The following is a 20,249-nucleotide window of genomic DNA, read 5'->3' on the forward strand; positions in this document are numbered from 1 at the left end:
AATATTATATTTCCTGAAAAAGTAAAAGAAAAAAACATAACACAAAAGAAACGAAACGCAAAAGAAGAACAAAAAAAATAAACGATAATTTTATCAAGTTTTGTGCAAGTGATGGCTGGCAAGGCCTGCCGACTGACTGCCAAGCAGAAAACGGGCGAGAAGATAAATAATTGCGTTGTCTACTCGAGTGGAAGACATTGTGGTGCCATCACCAGGAGATGTTGTCCTCACACATACATTGCTACATAGTTATGTAGACAAGTAGAAGGCTCCTCGAAAAAATCCACTTAACAGGAGTGCGGAATATTAATAGGGTATAAGAATGTTGCAATTTTGAAGAGTTGGGGAATTTTTTAAGGATTTTTGATAAAATTCAAGATTTATGATTGTGAAGTTAGAGAAAACCTTTGTATGACTTAAAGACCTACACCACGACATCTTCAGCAGAGTTTCTGTGTACCTAAACTTTAAATACTGAATTTTTACCACAATGGTTCCAAGTACCTTAATAGATCAACGTCATTATTTAGGGGCATTCATAAGATGATAATTGACACTATATCTGATTTCTACCTTCAAGAGGCCCATAGGTTCATGACCTTACAGATTTTAGTTTAGAATGTAAAAGGGCCTATTTAAGAACCTAATTTTCAAGTTTAATGCAGCATCGGTTAAAAATTGTACTTCAAATAGGGCAATATTGTTACTTTCCAGCATTCATATATTGCTATTGGTTTCCACATCTGATTTTACCCAAAGTACGTGAAAGTTCGTTTTTATACAGATTACAGGTTCACAAAGTACTAAATTGTTAGAAATAGGTAAAACTTTCCAGTTACATTAAATTTGAATATTAATTTTGCTTTAAGCCAACCGAGCTCTATCTGAATATTCACCAACAAATATCCTGGGAATAAACAAGTACCTAGAAGTCTGTCAACAATGCGCATCCCGTAATTTGTCGAAAAAACTTTTATAGTATTGATCGAATAAGGGCCACTTCTTAACTTACAAGGTGATATGAAAAAACTGTAACCAGCTTCAGACTGCTGTCATTTCTAAACCACTCGTCCGATAGCTGCTAAAATTATTCCAGTGACAGTTCATTATATTGTTTACAAGCGTACAAAAGCATTTTGGTGAGACTTTTCCAGAAAAAAGTTATTCGTGATGGAATTCAAGCGTAATAGTGTGATTTCTTTATATTTGGTTGGAAAACCACAAGTGGCTATCGTTAGAGCACTCCAGCATTTTAATGTGAATAAATCTTTGGTGTCTCGTATCACCACTCATAATCTTGATACTGGTAGCGTAGTCTGACGTCAAGGAAGTGGACGGAAGAAAACAGCAACATCAGCAGAAATGGTTCGGAAAGTAAAGAAGCGATTTGATCGAAACCTGCATCGCAGTGGCCGACAAATGGGTTTTGAGTTAAACATATCGCAATATTCCATTCGGCAAATATTGAAAAATGAGCTCAGGGTAAAGCCATTGAAATTCCAAAAAGTACAAGAACTTATACCGCAACATAAAGAAAATAGACTCAAATGAGCTAAAGAGTTGTTTCGCTTGGCCGAAAGTGGTGAACTGCCGAATTTGGTGTTCTCCGATGAGAAAACATTCGTTGTCTAGCAGTTTGTAAACAAACGATCATTTTAATGGTGTTTACTTGCCGAAGAGGTCAGCTGAAAATGTGCACCTTCGGTTGGCCACCAGCACTCAAGCGCCGGCCATGGATAGTGTGGGCCGCCATAACAGCCGATGATCGCTCTCCGCTCATATTAATCGAGCATGGTGGCATCAGAATAAATGCCGAATATTATCGCGAACATATTCTGGAGGGTGTATTAAAGCCTTGGGCAAGCAAACATTTTGGGCGCAGACCTTGCACATTCCGACAGAACTCAGCACCATCGCACTCAGCACGCGCCACCTAAGAATGGTCACAAAATGAGGTTCCTCGCTTCATTTCCAGCGCACAATGGCCACCGTATTCTCCGGATACCAATCCGTTGGACCGTATTGTGTCTGGAGTATTTTGGAAAGCAAGGTTGGCACTAAAAGTGTCGATCGCCTAAAGCGAGCGCTTCGCCGGGAATTGGTCCAAAACACCGCAGAACAACATTCGGGCAGCGTGTGATGGTTTCATTGGCCGTTTGAAGGCCATAATTTGCCAATGGTGACCAATTCGAACAAATCTAAACCTATTCTAAAATTTGATTCTATTTCCGATATTTTTTGCTCTCAATTACTAAAACTTAATAAAATGTAAAAATTATGGCGTTTGACTTTGTTGCAGTTTTTATCTCACCCTGTACAACTAAAATTGTTAACCCGAATGTTAATCGTATCGGCAGTAAAATTTCTTTTGGATATTATTGCGATGACTTCTACCCGCTCATGTCCTATGAATTCAATAAATAACAGATTTTGGGTCAAAAATTTAAGGCGAGGTTATATAATAATCAGAACTATTAAGTTACATAAAATGGGATAAAAAATTTTTTTCCTCGAATAGGGCAGAACTATTACCATTTCTGATTTTCATCACCTAAGAAATCGATAATATACAGATTACGGTTTCAAAGCATGGCAAGTGGGACAGAAATAGCCAAAACTATCCAGTTACTTCAATATTCTATAAAAATTATGCCTAAGGGTTACGGAGCCCCATTTGACTAGTCACCAACAAATATCCGAGGAATATCCAACTGCTTGGAACTCTGTCAAAAATTTTTCATCCCATAATATGGTAGAAAAGGTTTGATGGTGGTTATGAACTTATAAGCTCTCCTTCTCAAATTACATTCAATTATTCAAATATTCAAGAATCTGCTTTCTATCATAGTTTATGGTCAAGGCAAGTTCCATTTAAATCATATGTGACCTTAGGTTTCCATTATTTTAGTTCTCCTATTTTCATTACACCCCAATACCCATTAAAATTCACAAATTCCCCACATTTACACACACCAAAAATTTGAAAGAAAATTACAAGACAAAAGACCACCATCAGCACCACTCATTCTTCATATTTGCCAAAAATGAAAATAAAAAAACAAGACTCCATGAAATAAACTCCTACTTGAATAGAGGCTACGTTTTCTTTTGTTTTCTGGTCTACTCGGTATACCGAAGTGCAAAGACGTAGCCTCACATACACAGACACACACTCTCTTATTCACATTAATGGTGCTCCTGCTGAGAAAGTCTGTTCAAGAACTGGGACGAAGTACTTGATTTATTTCATAGTTGAGACTTTTATTGCTGACGGATTGAGGTCGTCCATAGAGAGGCTATAAAGATAATAAATTGTAAAAATATGTGTGTGTGTGTGCCTGTGATGTATCACAGATTATTTATTGGCATGAGCTATAACATCTTAAGCAGATGTTATTAACGAAAACGTTTAATAATCCCAATCAATACGTACACTTAATACCATTCAATGCAAGTTTTGCTCATTTATGTACATATTACCAATATATATTTCTCAAATAAGTCAATGTCTGTATTTGAGACAGAATTATTACAGATTATTAAGGATTTATTAGTTCGCTGGCTACTTTTCATATTTTGCTGGTAACAATTTATAAATTAGGCATTGCAATTTATATTTATTCAAAGAGAATTTTCTTCAAAATGAATGGAAGAAAATGTATGTGTTGGTAATTTATTGGTCGCTAGAAATTTTATTGCATTAACATCTTTTGCAAGGCCTAACTAATAATAAAGACGGAATTTTAGATATCACTCAAACAAATTTATTCAAAATTTATGTAACTAAATTAAAATAAAGTTTATGTGACTAGTAAGTTTATGGAGATCAGGCATTATTGACTACCCTGACGTGTATGCGAAGGAGTCCATAATCCTTCTCCACAATTTGCTTATTTTCTCTGCATTATTTAAATTCTAATGAACTTTACTAGTAATACGAATACCGTTTCCCTAGAACTATAAAAAATCACAGCAGATTTTAAAAATATGAGGTTCGATGGTGCGTATGAGTGGTACCGTAAATCATCCGCACTTGCTTATAATCATTTATTACAAACTTTTTTATTCCTAGGTGATGAATATGTATGGATTCAAGGGTTCCTGACTTTTTTCTTCTAATTTTATGTTTTCCAAAGAATAATAGATATAATTCCTTCTCAAATGTAAAAAACAGCAAAGCTTCTTATAGCCTTCACCATCAAATATATACCTACGGGTGAGATAAAAAATAAACTGCAACAAAGTCAAACGACATAATTCTTACATTTTTTCTTTTTAATTTTATTGAATGAAAGCAACAGATGTCGGAAATAGCATCAAAATTTAGAATAAGTTTAGATTTGATCGAATTGGTCAACTTTGGCAGGAATTATGACCTTCAAATGGCCAATGAAACCTTCACACGCTGCCCGAATGTTCTGCGGTATTTTGGCCCATTCCCGGCGAAATGATCAACACGTTGGTATCTTTTATTGAGAACCTTCCTTTCCCAAACACTCAATAGACCGTCACACGCTGCCCGAATGTTGCTCTGTGGTATTTTGGCCCATTCACGGCGAAATGATCAACACGTTGGTATTTTTAGTGCCAACCTTGCTTTTCAAAATACTCCAGGCACAAATGGAATATCCAAGGTCTGCGGCCAAAATATTCGCGTATCCAAGGCTTTACTACACACTCCAGAATATTTTCGCGATAATATTCGGCATTTATTCTGATGCCACGGTCGATTAATACGAGCGGAGAGCGACCATCGTCTGTTATGGCGGCCCACACACGATCACCATGGCCGACGCTTTAGTTCTTGTGGCCAACCGAAGGTGCACATTTTCAGCTGACCTCTTTTGCAAGTAAACTGGATCATTTTGTTTGTTTATAATCTGCTGGACAACGAATGTTTTCTCATCAGAGAAAACCAAATTCGGCAGTTCACCACTTTTGGCTAAGCGAAGCAACTCTTTAGCTCTTTTCAGTCAATTTTATTTCCGTTGCGATGGAAGTTCTTGCACTTTCTGGAATTTCAATGGCTTTACCCCGAGCTCATATCTTTCAATATATGCCGAATGGAATGTTGCGATATGTTCAGCTCACGAGACATTTTTCGGCCACTTCGACGCGGGTTTCGATCAAGTAGCTTCTTTACTTTTTGAACCATTTCTGCTGATGTGGTCGTTTTTTCCCTTTACTTCCTTGAAAATTAAGTCAGGTTTCTCAGCACTGTAAAATCAAAATAAGTTTTCGAAATTCAGGTATATGGGTTCGCATTATAGCAAAGCATGGAACTTCTTACTACTTTCCGTATTTTGAGCTTCGAAAAGAATTTTTATCCCAAGAACATCAAAGGTAAAAAACTTAATATACCCTGAGTTATATGGGTGACTTCATGGGCTTCCATTCCTTCCAGATTTTCGTAATATTAGTACATTGTCAACGGCCAAATCGTGCCTCATTAGACCCTAGGTCTCTTTGGGGTAAATCCGTTTTAGGACATTTGGAGTTGGTCTAAGCGTGTCCGTCCGTCTGTCTGTCTGGCTGGCTGGTGACAGATAAGTCTCGAAGGGAGTATTGGATTTGGTCCACCCTTGGTACATCGTAATATTATTGTCGAACTTAGATCGAGTTCGGAGATGGACAACATCGATCCACTCCTTCCGGTATCTCCCCCACAAAAGTTCAACATTTTGAAAGAAAAGAGATTACCTCATAGGAAGAATCATTCGATTTTGTGCAAACTTTGCAAATCACAATATTTTTTTGTAATGCTAGGTCAGGTGCGAAGATATCGGTTTACCTCGACAAGTACACCCCCACAAAAGATCAAAATTTTGAATAATTATAACTCTTAAAGAATGAAAAATCTTTCCCAAATTTCAATATATTTGAGCGATATATATTATGGCAAATAAAGAAGTCGATATTGTCCAAACCTTGAATGCCGCAATAATTATACCTGACTGACTGAAATATGCGAAATGAAAACCATTGGCCCTCTACCTCTGTATCAACCCAAAAGGGTAAACGTTTTGAATCATCAAGTCAAAATTTATTTTTTATTATCGGACATAAGCTGAGGGTATATATCTGTCGACAAACCCGACTAAAATTTTTAACTTTTTAATTGAAATTTAAGACCACGTATTTCCTAATATTCCTAAACATATTGGATCCACTCGAACTTTTTCCACCGATTGACTTTTGTGCTACAAAACCATCGACTAAGAACTTGAAGAATAAAACAAATCCATTTTTCCAATTCATTGACCCAAAAATGCTTGATATTTCGACAAGGCAAAGATTTCAGCAAGGACATTTTATGACATCAGCTTGGGTTACAAGCAAAATTAACAAAATGCGGTTTACTTTGCGCCCCTAACATCCAAGTAACGAGAACCTAGCTAAACATTCAAATCTAAAAATCTCTTTCAACGAAATCTCTTTTGAAGAACTCTACCCCCGTCTGTTTGTCTGTCATTTACGGTTTTTACAAATGAATAGAGCATGAGAGGTTTTTTGTGGTTGGGCGATATGAATGGAAGTGTGGTGCTGCCACTGTCGTTACTGCTGCTGCCTGGTGCTGCTAGTAATTGAAATCGTAGTAACAGGCATAGTATTTGCTTGTGAATGGATGGATGTCAGCCAGCAAGCAAGCCAGCTGGATGTAGTTGTAGTAAAATGTGTGAATAATCAAAGTAACTAAACAATGTGTAGATGTGTGGGTTGGGAGTGTGTGTGAGAGAGATTGGGTGTTGGGAGTAGGAGGCATGCATTTTCTAGTAACAGCACCGCGGCACAAGTGCCTTTTTGTTCTCAAATCCCATCTGTGTTACTTTGAAGAGGCGACCGAGTGTGTGGGTAAGTGTATGGGTGAATGAATGAATAGATGTTTGGGGGCGTGAATGAAAAATTCAATGGTAACCACATCTACTCTTTGTCATAGCTGCAGCTCTCAAAAGTCTATGCATGTGTGTCTATGTGTGACATTTTACTATGACTCTCAGACGAGGCCGGCGACAACAACTGTATTTTAATTTTAAACGAATTTTTGTATAAAAATGATAACATTCTCCCCACAGAGAGGCAGAGAGTGTGAGATGGATTAAAAGCTTTGTATATGCGGCATTTCTTTTACGTCTTGTTGTTTTTGTTGCCTTTTTCGCCAGCATGCATCATTTAGGGAGTACATTTTTGTGAGTGGTGGATGTAAGTGTATTTGTAGTGGTTTTTTTTTTATTTTCTTACTTTAGACGTTACTTTAACTACAAAAGAGAAAAATGTTTATTGTGTCAGATAGTTTGCTCTTTTTGCGACCGTAATATCATAAATAATTGTGAAGGGGTGAACATTTTTCATTGTTTTCTTTTCCTTTCTTTGTTGGGGTTGTGACATGTCATTATTCTTAAGAAAATATGAATTAATTTACTTATCTTTTTTAAATAATGAATAAAAAAAATATTGTTACTTTGCAAAAGAAAACATCCCTATGGGAATGAGAAATGGCAGTATTTATATAGTTTTAGTTGATACTAAGGATAAGTTTTATATTGTTTTTGTATATGCGAATTTTGTTTAAACAAGTAAAATTGTATCTGTCGGTTTTGCCAACAGATGCATACCCACTGCCTTGAGTTCACATTGTTGACCCTTTATAGGGGAGGTTCCGAAGCAGTTGGCCAATATTGACCAAATCGTATTTGACCTAAGACTAATAAAAAATATTACAACGTATCAGATTTGGACTATATCGACCATTTCCTATACTTTATATGAGATATATGTTTGAAGTAAAAGATGTAGCGGATAGAAGTATTTATTTTTCAAACATCATCTAATATAGATAAAAATATTGGTATGAGCAAAATTTGAAGGAAATCGAACATTTATACCCAATGCGAAATCATAAGTTCCGATATCTCACATATTCATATCAGATTTCTGGTTAGGACAAATATTTGATGTAGCGAGTTGTAAAGAGTTGACTTGTTTCCCAAGATAGGACAGATTAAAGTATTGAAAATTCTGAGCCATTGTGGGTTAGATACCAGAAGGGTTCGCAGATATATATCATCTTCCCAACAGATCCTGCGTTAGCAAAAATATTTGGATATATGAAATTTAAAGAGAGTTCAGCGTCTTTGAGCGTTTTGTTTTTCAAAATCTTGAACCTTGTATTGGGGAGGTACCAGAACAATTTTCCGATCTTTACCATCTTTCTATCAAATCTTGAGTTGATGTAAATATTGAGATGTATCAAGTCTGAATAGAATCTGAAGTTAATTTCCCGTTTTATGAGCTTCATGGATACTCAAAATGTTGACACTTTTTGGGGGAGGTACCAGAAGGAGTGGACCGATATATCCCATCTAACAGTAGACTTTGGGTTATTAAAAATACTGTGATGCGAGTAATTTCACGAGAACAGGATGCTTATTTCTGTTTTTATGATCGTTTTTGTTATTCAAAACTTTGATTGTGTGGGAGGTACGAAAAAAAATTTCCGATCTCTGCTATCTTTATAATAGATCTTGTGTTGATGGAAACATTGAGATGTACCAAGTCTGAATGGAATCGGATGTTATTTTCGTATTTTATGAGCCTCTCGGATATTCAAAACTTTGATCCTTTTTGGGCGAAATATCAGAACGAGTGGACCGATATATCCCACCTTCACACCAGACCTTGGGTTATTAAAAATATTGTGATGCTTGTAATTTTAAGAGAACCTGATGTTTATTTGGGTTTTTATGATCGTTTCTGTTATTCAAAACTTTGACCCTTTGTGGGGGAGGTTCCTGAAGAAATGGTTCGATCTCTACCATCTTTAAAACAGATCTTGCAATAATGGAAATATGCGCCAAGTCTGATTAAAATCGGATGTCAATTTCGTGTTTTATGAGCTTCAAGAATATTCAAAATTTCGAGCCTTTGTGGGAGAGGTACCAAAAGGAGTAGACCGATATATTCCACCTTCACACCAGACCTTGGGTTATTAAAAATATTGTGATGCGTGTAATTTTAAGAGAACCTGATGCTTATTTCGGTTTTTATGATCGTTTCTGTTATTCAAAACATTGACCCTTTGTGGGGGAGGTTCCCGAAGAAATGGTCCGATATCTATCATCTTTAAAAAAGATCTTGCGTTAATAGAAATATTGAGGTGCGCCAAGTCTGAATGGAATCGGATATTAACTTCGTGTTTTATGAGCTTCATGAATATTTAAAATTTTGACCCTTTGCGGGAGAGGTACCAAAAGGAGTGGACCAATATATTCCATTTTCACCAGACTTTGGGTTAATAAAAGTATTGTGATGTTTGTAATTTGAAGACAATCGGACACTTACATCACATGTTATAAGAGTTAAAATTATTCAAAATGTTTACCCTTTGTGGGGGAGGTACTTAATGGAGTGGACCGATATTGGCCATTTTCGCACCTGATCTAGAACTGATGTAAATTTTAGAATTTGCAAATTTGGAATAAAATCGGATTATCCTTTCTCTTTCTGTGTAGTGAAATATTTTTTTCGGAAATGTTGATATTTTGTGGAGGAGGTACCAGAAGGAGTGAACCGAAGTTGCCCATCTCCGAACTCGACCTAATTTTGACAATAATATTACGTTGTACCAAGTTTGGATCAAATCAGATGCTCCCTTCAAAAGTTATCGTGCCAGACAGATAGACGGACCTCCCTAGATCGACTCCAAATGTCCTGAAACGGATTTTGTCCAAAGAGATGTAGAGTCTAAAACCGTTACTACGATGGCCGTATTACATGATATATACCCTCTATAGCCATATGGCTGAGGGTATAAAAATAATAACATACAGGGTGAGATGAAAAAACTGAAACCAATTTCAAACTTCTGCAATCATTCCAGCGACAGTTCGTTATATTGTCCACAAGCGTACATAAGCATTTTCGTGAGCATTTTCCAGAAAAAAATTATTGGTCATGGCATTTGTGGGGAAGGTTAGGTTAGGTTGAAAAGAGGGGCGAAGCAATTCGCCGCATGCCCTGTTGGGCATACATTTGAGGCCTGTTGTGCGCTCTAGACTAAGGTTTTTTTTTTTTTTTTTTTGAAAAAGGTGGTCAGTTTACAGTCTGTTATATTTGAAATTCAGTTGCCTTTATGAAATTTCTTAACTGTCTTACATCATGGTCTGGTATGGAGTCGTTCCATAAGAATTGGTATCTGATATTTGCAAACGCTGGGCAATGGCAGAAAAAATGTTCCAATGTTTCGTCATCTACCCCACAGCCCTGACATAGCTAGATCGACTCCTAATGTTCTGAAACGGATTTTGTCCAAAAAGATCTAGTATCTAAAACCGTTATTTCGATGAAGCACGTTTTGGCCGTGTCAAATGTTAGATAACCTCCCTAGCCACATGGCTGAGGAAATAAAAATAATAACATAATCATAATAACAGCAATATAATAGCTCTGCGTATAACTCATAACAACACTAATACGCCATAAAGAACCTCTTCGTTAGCTTTCCACTTAAAAATTCAAAATTATTACTATTTTACATTTCTATTGTTTCTTTTAAATATCCACTTCACAACGCATGCAGCAAAAATTCAAACCAAAAAAAAAAAAAAAAAAATAAAATAAAACTGAACATTTATCTTTGCTCATTTCTGCTGGTATTAAAATGGCTGAGAGCACCGCTATTATTTTATTTTCGTAATTTAACAAAAACAATATGGCAAATGATTTTTTTTGCAGGGAGTACGAAGAACAATAAGAAACGTTGAAAAACAGGAGAAAATGGGAAAAACCACAAATATACATATTTAATTCTCGTTTAGACAATTATTAATGATTGCAGTTTTTCGGGTATTACACTTCCCCCCTACCCCCCAGGTTCAACAAAAAGTGTTGAGAATTTATGCAAAGTTTTACAAAAAGAATTGTCTAATTTTTAATATTCCATGCTTGACAAGTCGTTTATCTTCCGTTTTTGAAAGCATATAAAATAATTTTCTCTCTTTTTTTGGTGGAGTATATTTTTTTTTAATAAATGATTTTAATTTGATTGTTAAATTCTTATTCCCTATTTTTTATTTATTTTCTTTCAGATTGGGTTGGTCATGAATGATTTGCTGATTGTTTCTGTGTGGAGGGGATGGAAGGAGAATAATCAAAAGTTTTTATGGTGAGTAGTAAAGTTGTTAATTATGTTTGTTAACAATATCAATAACAAGAAATATGATTCAAATTAATTAAAAACATAGTGCATAGTAATGGTGTGCATTGGAGCGTTTAAGTAACGTTGTTATTCATCCTTGAGAGATGGTAATAGATAGGAATGGAAAGTTGTTCTTCGTGTATATGGCCTGAAATAAATAGATTTGTTAAAATTAACGACTTTTTGAACTTTTTGAGTAATTTAAAAACTGGAAGTATATATTTGCTCTCACGAATAACGCTGATTTCCCCCAATCTAATCTCAATAAAGACAACGATTTCAAAGTAACAATTTGGCCTCCAAAATGTAATGCTCGTTTCCACGTAATCTAAATAGCTTATCTTCAATAAATAAATTCTAACTACTGTAATTTCACCTCTCTTTACTATGTCCACAAGTATAGACTTTCTAGTGTAAACACTCTGCTAAACGATTTGTTTTCCACGAAATGGAAATCTAATCCAGACACAAATACCTTCAATTGTTCGAAAAAGCAAAAAAAAAAATCCTCCGGGCAATTGTTCATCGGAAAACATTAAATCCATGCTAGACACGCAGCAATTTATTGTCCACTTAATATCCGAATCAAATCAAATATCAATTTTCCGTTTAAAATCATGCAAACAGACAGTGGCGGACAGTCGATATACATTTTTATGACGTCTAACAGCACGGAAACTTTGTGACACGTGAAGGCGAATAAGTGGTGTGGGGGGGTGGAGACAAAGTGAGATATTGAACAAAGTTGTTTGCGGGGGGAAATTGGGTTTTATTTGAATTGGATAACAGGTCAAGAATGACTTGGCCGAGAATAGGAATATTTAAATTTAGCTTCATGCTAGTTAAATAGTATCAGTCAGATTTGCCGACAGAGGTATAGTCCCAGCCTCGAGTTATGATTATTCAAACTGTTGAACCTTTATGGGGAAAGTTCCGATGCAGTTGGCCAATATTGACCAATTCATATTTGACCTAAGACTGATAAAAATATTACAACGTGTCCGATTTGGACTATATCGGCTACTTCCTATACTTTATATGAAATATGTGCAAATTTTTGAAAAATATAGAAATATGCGTGAGGTAACAGGTATAGTCGAAATATTCCATTTTCATACGTCATCTAAAATAGATAAAAATGTTGGTATGTGCAAAATTTGAAATAAATCGAACATTAATATCAAATTTTATGCGAAAATATAAATTCCCATAAAATACATACTCCGAACCGATTTCTGGTTAAGAGGAATATTTAGATAAAGCAAGTTCTTCACAACAGACCTTGCGATAGCAAATTTATTTGGATGTGTGAAATTTGAAAAGACTTGGATGTTTAATTCGCTTTGTTTGAACGTTCCGTTTTTTTAAAATCTTGAACCTTTTGTGGGGAAGGTACCAGAAGAAATGGTCCGATTTCTGTCATCTTTATAACAGATTTTGTGTTGATGGAAATATTGAGATGTACCAAGTCTGAAATGTTAATTTCCGGATTTATGAGTTTCATGGATTCTCAAAAGTTGGGCTCTTTGTGGCGGAGGTACCAGAAGGAATACACCGAAATTTCCCATCTTCGCACCAGATCTTGGGTTGAAAAAATATTGTGATGTGTGTAATTTTAAGAAAACCAGATGCTTATGATGGTTTTGGTTCTTCAAAACGTTGACCCTTTGTGGGGGAGGTACCAGAAGGAATAGTCCGATCTCTTCTTTCTTCATAACAGATCTTGTGTTGATGAAAATATTGAGATGTACCAAGTCTGAATGGAATCGGATGTAAATTTCGTTTTTTTATGAGCTTCATGGATACTCAAAAATTTGGCCCTTTGTGGGTGAGGCATTAGAAGGAAAAGATCGATATATCCCATCTTCGCACCAAATCATTGGTTAATAAAAATATTGTGATGTGTGTAATTTTAAGAGAACCGGATGCATATTTCCCTTTTTTATGATCGTTGTAGTTCTTCAAAACTTTTACCCTTTGTGGGGAGGTACCAGAAGCAATAGTCCGATCTTTACCATAATTATAACAGATCTTGTGTTGATGGAGGTATTGAGATTTACCAAGTCTGAATAGAATCTGATGTTAATTTCGTTTTTTATGAGCTTCATGAATATTCAACATTTTTACCTTTTGTGAGGAAGGTACCAGAAGGAGTAAGCCGATATATTCCATCTTCAAACCCGACCTTTGGTTAAAAAAATATATTGATGCGTGTAATTTAAGGACAATCGAACTCTTAAATCATATTTTATAAGAGTTACAATTATTCGATATGTTGACCCTTTGTGTGGAGGTTATGGATGGAGTGTAGCGATATTGTCCATTTTCGCACCAGACCCAGCACTGATGCAAATATTAGAATTTGCAAAGTTAAAGCAAAATCGGATTATCCTTTCCCTTTCGGTGCAGTAAATTATTTCCTTTGAAAATGTGAATATTTTGTGGGGGAGGTACCACGAGGAGTGGACCAATATTGTCCATCTCCGAACTCGATCTAAGTTTGACAATAATATTATATATAATAATATTATTAACAATAATAATATTTGGATGTACCAAGTTTGGATCAAATTGGATAATCTCTTCGAGAGTTAATGTACGGACTGATGGACATCACAAGATCAACTCCATATGTCCTGAAATTGATTTTGTTAAAAGAAACCCAGGTCCTAAAACCGTTTTTCGATGAACCACGATTTGGCTGTATCAAATGATATATAACCTCTTTAGCCATATGGCTGAGGGTATATCAACAATGGAATTTTCCATAGGAAAACTTCAATTCAGCCTGGCTGAATAGAGGGTTTTCCCACAAGAAAACTTCAGTTCAGCCTGTCTGAATAGGGGGTTTTCCCATAGTTCAGCCTGGCTGAATAGAGCGTTTTCCCATCGGAAAACTAAAATCCAGCCATGCTGAATACGGGGTTTTCCATAGGAAAACTTTATTTCAGTCTGGCTGAAAAGAGCGTTTTCCCATTGGAAAACATCAATTCAGCCAGGCTTTAGATGGGAAAACTTAAATTCAGCCTGACTGAATAGGATGATTTCCATAGGGTTTATTTATTATTTGCCTTTTGTAGCATAAATTGATAAACATGAAAATTCCCCTAGCGGCAAGACAAAATTTAATTTTCACTCAATTCAAAGCTTTTTAGCCTTTGTGGCTGAATAGAAAAAGCAATAATAGAACGGATCCTTTTTTAAATTTTCACTTTATTTTATTTGATTTTTTAAGAAGGCAATTTTATTTTGCACCTTATGCTGCTGGACACGGGGCGGATCCCCTTCAGGGCTCAGCATATTTTTTATTAATTTTTATTACATTTTAACTTGCTTATGCCTTTTGTGAGTTGTCTCTTTGTGTTTTTGTTCTGGGGTTTAGATCAAACCGTGATTTCAGATATTTTGGCCGCACAAAACAAAAGCACCCCTTTTTATGGTCAGAGATTTCAGGCATGACCAGGCGGCAAAAACAAAACACCGCCATTACACTTGGCCTGGGTTAACGCTGTTTACTTTGTCCTGTCACGTGCTACAATTCAGTTTTCCGAGCTGAAAGGAAGACGGGACAGTAGCTGCAAATAAAGGATGACAAAGAACAAAAATTCTTTTAATTTCATATTTACAAAGTCTCTGTTAGCAGGGGTCAACAAGAGACGAAGGGTGTACAAAATACAATAAAAGGGACAAAGCCAAAGACAATCTGTATTCCAAAGGCATGGCAGCAGCCTAGCACACACGGATGAACGGCAAACGAACACCGAACACGTTTAAGCCAAGTTGACAGAGTTTAGAGCCAAAGTATTAATTTTAGTTGTTCGTCACCGTGTAACCTCGTCACTGGTGTCACACTAAAGACAAATCCCCCTTTCAAACGGCGAACTTCACTATCCAAAAAAACAAACAACGATATCCACACGAAATTGTCTGAAAGGTAGAAAGCATCGTTCAATTCTAAAACTTCTTGCAATGTTTGTGTGTCTGAGCGTGTTTTCTCCGTTCCTTTTCGTGGCGACCTGACGAATATTTGCAGGCTCAATTTCCAGCAATGACAGTTTTGTTGCTTACATTTGAGTTGCAATCTCTTTCGTTGGTTCTACGTGTTGGCGTATTCAACCTTTTCCTCTGTCAATTCTTGTCCAGCTCCCTGCTCACCGCTTTGGCATTTTGATTTCGTTTGCTTTAAATTCACAGATCGCAGAGGATATTATCGAGTTTCATTTAAGGCCATGTTTTCCTTTCATGAAATGGTGAGAAAAAAGAAAAACGAAATAACCGGGGAAAGCATAACAGGTGTGGCAACGCTTGATGTTTCGCTTTCTTTTTTTGTATCTTTCATTGGATTGGCTGTTGGGGAGAGAGGATAAGTCTCTGTTTGCTTTTAATTAATTGCACGCGTTTGTTTTGTCCGATTTTTTCATAGGAAAGAAACGGCTGTTTTGCTCTCCCAATATTTATTTTAAAGCATCGCGGTGTTGGTGTGATAATTAGAGATGGTGAAGAGGGCTAAAAATGTATTACACCGAGGTGAATTGAAATATTCCCACTACAACCCAAATTGGACTGATGTTTTCCTGTGGGAAAATGTGTGGGAAAACCCACTTTGAATTGAAGTTTTCCTTTTCCGAAAACCGCTATTCAGCCAGCCTGAATTGAAGTTTTCTTAAGGGAAACCCCCATTCAGCTAGGCTGAATTGAAGTTTTCCTATTGAGAAAGCCCCCACTCAGCCAGGCTTAATTGAAGTTGTCCTTAAGGGAAAACCCCTATTCAGCCAGGCTGAATTGAAGTTGTCCTTTAGGGAAACCCCTATTTAGGCAGGCTGCATTGAAGTTTTCATAAAGGGTTTCCCTAAAGCCCTTATTTAGGCTGGTTAAATTGAAGTTTTCCTATGGGAAACCCCCATTCAGTCAGGCATAATTGAAGTTTTCCTATAAAAAATCCCCTATTCAACCAGGCTAAATAAAAATGTCCCTGTGGATAATCCCAATAATAATAAAAAATATATAATCGGTTAAAAATTCTGTTAAAATCTTAAAAATACCGAATGTAGCCGACCTACTTAGGCAACTTTTATCATAAACCATTACAATATTTAAAAGCGAAACTTGAGCAAAAACAATTCGGTGAATGATGGAGCTAAAATCATCAAAATTCTGAAGACGTGGACCTCAACAGACAATTTCCTGTCATAGGCTGCAGTATCCATTACGAACCTCAAATACCAAATTTGAAACATTTCCGGTGAATAATGTTGCTTAAATCATCAAAATACCAAATATCGGGAGGTACTATTATATGGGGGCCATATTAAGACGTGGACCTGCACAAAAAATTTTCTGTTATAGGCTGTAGTACCCATTACGAATTTCAAATACCAAATTTGAAACAATTCCGGTGAATAATGTCGCTAAAATCAGCAAAATACCGAATATCGGGATGTACCGTTATATGGGAGCTATATTAAGACGTGGGCCTGCAGAGACAATTCTCCGTCGTAGGCTGTAGTGTCCATTTCGAACTTCAAATACCAAATTTGAAACAATTCCGTTGAATAATGTCGCTTAAATAATCGAAATACCGAATATTGGGAGGTACTGTTATAAGGGGGTTATACGAAGACGTGGACCTGCACAGACAATTTTCTGTCATAGGCTGTAGTATCCATTACGAACTTAAAATACCAAATTTTAAACAATTCTGGTGAATAATGTCGCTAAAATCATCGAAATACCGAATATCGGAAGGTACCGTTATATGGAGGCTATACGAGGACGTGGACCAGCACAGACAATTTTCTGTCATAGACAATTTTCTGTCATTGCGAACTTTAAATACCAAATTTGAAACAATTCCGTTGAATTATGTCGCTAAAATCATCAAAATACTGAATATCGGGAGGTACTGTTATAAGGGGGTTATACGAAGACGTGGACCTGCACAGGCAATTTTCTGTCATAGGCTGTAGTATCCATTACGAACTTCAAATACCAAATTTGAAACAATTCCGGTGAATAATGTCGCTAAAATCATCAAAATACTGAATATCGGGAGGTACTATTATAGGGGGCGATATTAAGACGTGAACTTGCAAAGACAATTTTCTGTCATAGGCTGTAGTATCAGTTACGAACTTCAACTACCAAATTTTAAACAATTCTGGTGAATAATGTCGCTAAAATCATCAAAATACCGAATATCGGAAGGTACCGTTATATGGGGGCTATACGACGACGTGGACCAGCACATACAATTTTCTGTCATAGGCTGTAGAATCCATTACAATTTCCAAATATAAAATTTGAAACAATTCTGGTGAATAATGTTGCTAAAATCAACAAAGTACCGAATATCGGGAGGCACCATTATATGGGGGCTATATGAAGACGTGGACTTGCACAGACAATTTTCTGTTATAGGTTGTAGTATCCGTCAGCAACCCCAAATACCAACTTTGAAACAATTGCGGTGAATAATGTCGCTAAATTCAATAAAGAACCGAATATCGGGTGGTACTATATGGGGGGGCTATACGAAGACGAATATTGTCGCAAAAATCATCAAAATACCGAATATTGGAAGGGGGCTTTATGTGGGGGTTATATGAAAACGTGGACTTATATGGTCCATTTACGAACTCAACCTGCCTACTAGTAAAATATGTGTGCAAAATTTTAACCTTCTATCTCAATTCGTTCGAAAGATAGCTTTTTATTTATGCTGATCAAGAATATATATACTTTGTGGAGTCTAAAATGTATATTTCGAGGTGTTACAAAAGAAATGACAAACTTGATACACCCTCCATACAATGGTGGAGGTTATAAAAATCATGAAAAAAACCCTCCACCTACCATCCATTCTTGTTTCCATTTCCATTAAAGAGCAAAGGCCATACATCACCTCCTTGAACACTAACATTGACGCTTTATGATGACTTTTGTTGTTCTGGCGTTCTTTGAAGTTGGCTTTTTGCTGCTTTCAATATTTTTGCACCTTCATCGTTGTTGTCGTTTGGGCGCTGGTATTTTGTTCATTCTTTCATTTTCGATCTTCCTCTTCGCTTTCTTCATTTTTTTTTTTGTTATTGAAGGACATTGAGCATATTTTCCACGCCATGTAATAACATTAAAGCCAAAAGGAAAGGACGACTTTATGCTTATAAAATAGTTACAGACTAAAAATATGAAAATCAGTTGGTGTGGGTGGGTGTTGTAGGCGGGTGTGAGTGTGCATGCACTGTGTTTCCTTTTCCGTCCAGTTCTTCTTGTCACTTTTATACTGGTTTCTAATTCTTCTTTTCTTCCATTTAGTTTCTTTCTTCATTTTTTGGTTGGAAAATGAATTCAAAAGTGAGGTAAACCCACCACACGCTCGTGCCCGTACATAGTAAAGTTTACCTTGGTTTTTGCTAAAATATTCCAAATATCGTAAAAAAGGAAACAAAATATTTAAAGTCTTTATACTATGGAGACTATACCACTAAGTTTCTTTTTTACTGAATTTGCCATAAAAACGGATGGAAAATAATTTCTGATTTTTTTCCTGGCAGCATATTTTTTCATTCTTCTATTTTTTTTTTTTCTTTTTGAAAAGCACGAAATCTCCAGAAATCATAAATTTTGCTTAGATTTACACTTAAATCCATTAAGAATTCTTAATTAAATAAAGAGAGCTGTAACATTAAATGATTATCTGCTTTTAACACCCAGCTCCCGAACAACATTAACATAAACTGACAGCCGCTGGCGGGCGGGCTGACTGTCTCATCCAACAAATGTTTCAGGCACATCATTCTCCTCATCATATTATTATTAAATCAAGGATAATAACTTCTTCTTCGACGTCGTCTTCATCTTCTTTTGAGGCTTCTCAATTAGAGGATATGCTAAAACATAAATATTATGCCTTAAAGGATAATCACATTTTAATAATGGCCTCCGCCATAATTATGTCAGACATAATAATAATAATGATGATGATGACGTCTTTTATGGGAAACACATTTTTCTTCGAAGAAAATTTGAAGTGAAGTTTCCTTGATGTACTCAAAATTAAGCGATAGAAATATTTTAATTACAAGCTTTGCAAGAAATCAAAGGGTAATGGCAAGGCAAATGTGTGTGAGTGTCCAATTTCGTTCGGTTAACGATGTTCCGCAGAATCACAATTGCAGCACATGCAGATAATTGTATCCTGCTCACTCACACATTCACACTTGGATGGGTGTGGAGGATAAAAATTTGAAATGCGAGGGAAATCGTTGTAATGGATTTTATTTTCTATTAAAAGACCAGGCCATTCCCATATTCGGATTCAAAATAACTTTGGTACCAAACATCTGTAAGTCAAAAAATAATGCTTTGCCATTTTAGATCGACAAAGCCCATTACTTAAAAAAACACTCGATAATAAAACAGGCTAATATGGAAACCATTACGCACTTCATAGAGTAGCATAAAGAAGAGAGGACAAAAATCTGTTCTGCATGAAGATTTTTAGGTGTGTCTGCAAAGGACTTTAACATCAAACCAATGCCTTTGGTAGCTGGCAAAAACTACATAAATTTAGGTAAAACTTCTACATGATTTCGGGCGAATTACTTCATAGGCGTCCAGGCTGCGTAAGTCCCTGCGTTGTAGATATACTAAAGAAATTTCTCAATAATAGCAACTACAAAAATAGAACTAGAAAATAGAAATAGAAAAAAAATAGAACAAAATCTTGATGACTGTGTCGGGTATATACCACCTGACAACGACATAAAATGTTTTCTTAATAGTCAAAAATCCAAAAGTGAGATGTTGACTTCAATATACAGGGTGAAATAAAAAACTGCGACAAATAATAATTTTAATTTTTTTTTGAATGGAAGCAAAACATGTCAGGCATAGCATCAAATGTTAGAATAAGTTTAGTTGGATTTTTCTAGTGCGAACCTTGCTTTCCAAAATACTCCAGACACAATAGACCAACGGATTGGTATCCGGAGATTTTGGTGGCCATTGTGCGCTGGAAATGAAGCGAGGGACCTCTTTATGTAACCATTCTTTGGAT

The 20,249-nt window shown here is 36.1% G+C and overlaps 1 long non-coding RNA gene across 1 annotated transcript in view; it reads left to right on the forward strand.

The window, feature by feature from the left end:
- The window catches only part of LOC101900233 (uncharacterized), a 329,862-nt gene that overhangs the window by 84,852 nt on the left and 224,761 nt on the right, over nucleotides 1-20,249 (forward strand). The window contains exon 5 of the long non-coding RNA XR_009342681.1: nucleotides 11,085-11,161. This is a non-coding gene — a long non-coding RNA (uncharacterized LOC101900233). The remainder of the gene's footprint in view (nucleotides 1-11,084; nucleotides 11,162-20,249) is intronic.

The sequence above is a fragment of the Musca domestica genome, unplaced genomic scaffold (genome assembly GCF_030504385.1).
Source record: "Musca domestica strain aabys unplaced genomic scaffold, Musca_domestica.polishedcontigs.V.1.1 31, whole genome shotgun sequence".
Taxonomy (NCBI): domain Eukaryota; kingdom Metazoa; phylum Arthropoda; class Insecta; order Diptera; family Muscidae; genus Musca; species Musca domestica.